Here is a 5,115-nt window from a genome sequence, read left to right on the forward strand (position 1 = left end):
AAGGGTTGGAAAGTATTTTCTAGTCCTATTTGACTATGAAATGTTATTTTTCTTTATTTCCTGTGGGGCTCTGTATTAACCTTAGAAAGTAATAGTTAAGTCACTTGGCATTCTAGCAACAAATTTGTCCAGCAGTGTGGACAAAGCCTTGTTGCTTAGGAGGTAGAGTTACTAGAAGACTTCACACTGGCCCTCTTCTGTATCATCCTCTTGAGAACTTATTTTTCTTTCAAAATAGGAAAGATTTATAGTATTCAGTGTATTTGAAAGCTTTGTACTACTACTGTCATAAGCCTCTGCCACTGATTAAGTAATAACATTATTATTTCTAATATTTATGTGTTTAATATGTTCTAGGCACTGGCACTGTAGTAAGGACTTAATGAATATTATTACATTTAATCCTCTTAACAACATTTGTGAGGTAGATACAAGAATAATGAAAAACCTGAGATGAGTAAAGTTAATACACTAAATAGGGGGTTTGGAAATCAAACCTAGGCTATGTTATTTAATAGCACAACCTTTTATTTACTATTATGTACTTCCAATATAAAGGGGGTTATAAATATAAACAAAAATGCAAAGGCATTTTTTTTTATTTGGAAGTGGACTATCTAAGGGTAAGGGGGCATATCTAGATGCACACTCAATATGACAATCTCTGCTTCTCCACACGTATCCTTCTATGTTAGAAACCAGTTCATTTCCCAAAGCCTCAACTGACTTTCTTGTACAATTCTTTGTCTCCCTCTACCATTGACTTCCACATAAACAATAGAGTAGTTTTTAAAATGTGGACCCCAACATGACTAACGATTTGCCTGATCCAAATAGATTTTTTCTGGAGACTCTGAAGTGAGTCACTTAGGAACTGAATTACATTAAGGGATCACCAGGAAAAGGCTCTCATGTGAGGACCCATACAAAGTGGAGTGAGTGCCTCCTGGAAATGGCTGTTTGGTAGGTTTCTTTTCTAAAGATAAAGAACTAGAGAAAACAAATACAAAAGAGTGTTGAGATCAGCTGGAGAATAAAGATTTCCGAAGAGTTGCAGGGTGAGAATGTATAGTCCTTGCGAAAGGAGGCGTCCCTGTTGACTGGATTTCTGGCCTATTGGTGAGACTTGTCTGGTAGTCGGGAAGCATGATTCATTGAGCTGCTGTTGCTTGGTTAAAATACCTTTCAAATTCTCCTAATTCCTTTTACTTGGATTTTATATTTACTGAACAACCAATTGTAATTTGCTTTCCCATATAACCTTCTCTAACAGGGGTTGAATGTGTTTTCTGTCTAACTGAAATATTCTTCACACTGAGTTAATTGCCATTTTGATTCATAAATTAGTTATTGGTTAAGAAATAATTATTTTTATGTCATTTGGTACATTGGAAAGATATTTTCCTTTTCAAACGCAGTTGGAGATCTGTTCGGTCAAAAGTCGGTTGGCACCCTCATCACCATTGCCCCTGAAAATGTGCAGCCTCTGTCAGGGGGCGGAAGAAAAACGGCCAGGGCCTTAGCAGACAGTGATGGAGTCAGAATGGGGTGGTATGGGGGCTTCTTGGGGCAGAGGCTCCATGATTTTCCAAATATGTTGCCCACGGGTCCAGACTTTTACAAGAACGCAAGTGCATGGTGTTTGCAGCTGTGGCTTTGGGAGGGGCAGCTGTGCATCTCCTGTGCTCCCCAGCAGAGAACTCATCTGGGTCCCCCTGCTCTGGCCCCAGCCCCTTGGGGACCTTTTTTTTGGGGGGGAGGGGGCCAAGGTGTGAGCGGAGCATCGCTAAAGCGTCACTCGGACAGATTAATAGAAACTGGTGGTAGGGCCCCACTCCCCTGTCATGGCTGACAGGGACAGGTGGCCCAAGGACACGCCTGCAGGGCTGGTATTTGGGATGGCCCTCTTCTTCCCAGCAGGCACAGCGAGGAGGGAGGGCCCTGGACAAGGACAATGCCTCCTCTGGTCTGAGACAGGGCTCTGCCCCAACTCCGGGCCACGTGACCTCCGGTAAGTCCCTGGGTCTCTCTCTTTAGTGGAAATGAAAGCTGTGAGGAGTCTTTGAGAAGGTGGGCATGCAGGCCCCTGGTGCCTGTCCTAGCACGGTGAGGGTGCTGGCTGACACGTGGGAACCGTAGCCTGGGTCAGGGAAGGTGACCACGTTGGGGGTGTGGGCCAGGAGAAGGATGGGCTGAGGGGGAGTCGGGGGAGCAGAGAGGATGATGGATCTTAGGGCCAGCATACTTGTCTCACGTGATAATGAGATGCTCCAGGGACAAAGCTCTCAGTGACCCAAAAGGCTGGGTTCAGAGGAGAAGGCTGCAAAGACGTTGGGTGCTCCTTCTGCGTTCCATCTGGACTAACTTCAGCTTGCAGGGAGAGCTTGCAGCTCAGTCGAAGGAGCCTAGAGCCGCCAGGGAGACTGGCCGGGGTGCAGGGCTGTGTTCACGTGTCACCGTGTCAGGCGCTGGGAAGGCCTTGGGGTGGAGGTTCCAACTGGTAGCACGGAGACCAGATGGAAGGAAGCAGCAGAGCACTGGGCTGGCTCAGGCAGGGGGCCAGCACTCTGGGACAAGCCCACATCTCTGAGCCTCAGTTTCCTCATCCAGAACTCGGGAATGACTCTGTCCTCCTTGAATGTTTGAGTCACAAGGGGCCTGTCTCCAGCCTGGTTCCAGTTGGAGTGTTTGGAAGGAATCTGGAGCCAGATTAGGGTTGAAGGAGAGACGGGCAACCAGGTGGAGCAGTCAGGACACCTGGCCCCCTTGCCAGGCTTCCACGCACGGCTCTGAGAGAGGACGTGGGTCTCCAAGGGCGGGAGCAATTGTACCAGCACAGCAGTGGCAGCGTCTGCTGGCTGCTCACAGACTAGCACCATATTATACCCTCAACATGCCCTGCATCACTTACTCCCCGCCGAGAGTTAGGAGACACACATCATCACATCCATTTAACAGATGAGAAAACTGAGGTTTGAGCACGCTAACTGACTTGCTGGCCTCGGAATGCACTGTGCTTTGTTATCAGCTCAGGGACTTGACCCCTGCCTGTTCTTTTCCTGGTTCATGCCTTCCGAACAATCAAGACATGACAAGTCCACCCACTCAGCAAGACGTCCCTGAGACCCCAGCCCTTGCTGGTGGCTCCTCTCGGCTCCGTGGTCCACAGAGTCACCCGATGGAAGGCAGTGGTACTTCTGACAGAGGTTCCTCTGTTGTCTGTCATGGGCTGGGGCTTAGCCAGACTGACTGGGGCGCCTGGTACCTGGTGAAGGGTCTCTGAAATATCCCACCCAGGCTCATGGTTGAACACTTGCTCAACAAATACTAATTATGCACAAAATGAGATCTGCCGACCTGCGTGGGCAGTGTCCCAGGCCTTGGGGAGCTGGAGTGACCATTAGAGGTCAGCCTCGCAGGAGCCAGAAACTGTCTTAATACAGGGAACCGGAGCCAGTGCTGCGGGTGCGGAGCCCTGGAGAGGGGGCACTGCCACCAGGTGGGCTCCCTGCCCACACCAGGCCACCCTCCCAGGCACGTCACTCCTGTCGCTGGCCAGGCACAGGCAGCCAACAAGTAAGCAATGTCTGAAACCTATTTCATTAGGCTAATTTACAAATAAATTACCATATTCAATGGCCTTATTTTTACTACTCATTAACAGGCCCATGATAGGATGATAATTATGGGATTTTAAGTGGCTAATGGAAGCTGGGGCATCAAAAGCAGTTTTTACGAATCTGTTTATGGCGGTGAAGGTGACAGGAGGGGAGGGACATTGAAATGTTGAAATCACACTTTGGGGAAAAAAGCTTTAATTGTTGAGTATTTATTAGAGAGGAGGGAAGGCTGCAATTTAAAAAATGAAACTCTGAAAAACAAAGGACATTAATTACTCTTCCTCGGGGGCTCTGTGACCTTGAGGGATTGGGCGAGGGGGCAGGGAAGGGTCCCAGGAGCGAGGCGTTGCATTCAGGAGGCGCGCACCTGGGCTTGTCCGCTGTCTGCCTGCCTGTACCCACTGGGTCTGCTGCCCCCACAGAGAAGGCCCTGAGTGAACCTCCTGAAGTCTGTCCCTGCCTGGGCTGGGGAGGTCACGTGCTGGGGATCCACAGAGGGACCCCTGAGGAAGGCAGGGGCCTAGCAACCCGGACACAAGGACAGCGTTAGCCGCCTGATTCATCCTTTCTTCCCGATCAGTGTCCTCACCCTGGGTTCTTATCTGTTTCCCTTCTCCTGCTCAGTGTCACGTGCATCTAACTCTCGCTACCGTTTTAAGAGCTAATAATTACTGTTAACATATATTAAACGCTCCCTACCTTCCGTGTAGTGACTCATGGAAGTGTTGTGCCAAACCCCACAGCATTCGCACTGTTATTATTATTTCTGTTTTGTAAAGGAGGAAGCGGGCACAGAGGGGTTAAGTCACTTGTGCAGGCATACAGCCAGGACTTGGAGCCGTACCCACTGGGTCTGCCCAGGCCCTCCTCCTTTTATCCTCTTCTTCTCACTGAAGCCACAGCCAGGGTACGCCGGGAAGCTAAGCTCAGAGGGGGCAAGCCACCTGCGGGGGAGGGGGGCGGTCACGGAGCCTGAGTTTAAAGACAGGTCTCTCCGGAGTCCAAACCCGCAGGGGACGCGCCCTTGAAACGGGCCTCTGAAAGGGCAGCTCAGACAGGGATTCTGGCCTTGTTCGTCTGTGTCCAGGAGGAGCTGGTTCAGGGGCCGTGTCCCCTGCTCATAGGTGTCTCCTGTGTATCTCTCTCTCTCCTGCCTACCTGCCCGCCTTCCCCCCGACCGTGCCCAGCTCCGCATCCCCTCGCCACCGGACCATCCGTCTTGCTTCTCTCTCTGGTTTAGTGTGCAGGCCTCGGAAAACAAACACGCCGCAGCCTGACAGTGGGAATAAATACCCTGGCTATGTTGATTAGCATTTGATCCCAGCTGGGTCTCTGGACGCTGAAGTACTGGAATGTCTTGGCAGTTTTTTAATGCTGAATAATTTGATTAGATCAGTGACTGAGCCTGCTGCTCCTGGTGAGATAAACCCTCCCCACATTACAGAGGAGAGAGGCAGGGGGGAGGCACATCAAGCCCCCCCCCCCCCGGCAGTTC

This window comes from Phyllostomus discolor (assembly GCF_004126475.2).
Source record: "Phyllostomus discolor isolate MPI-MPIP mPhyDis1 chromosome 15 unlocalized genomic scaffold, mPhyDis1.pri.v3 mPhyDis1_scaffold_43, whole genome shotgun sequence".
NCBI lineage: Eukaryota > Metazoa > Chordata > Mammalia > Chiroptera > Phyllostomidae > Phyllostomus > Phyllostomus discolor.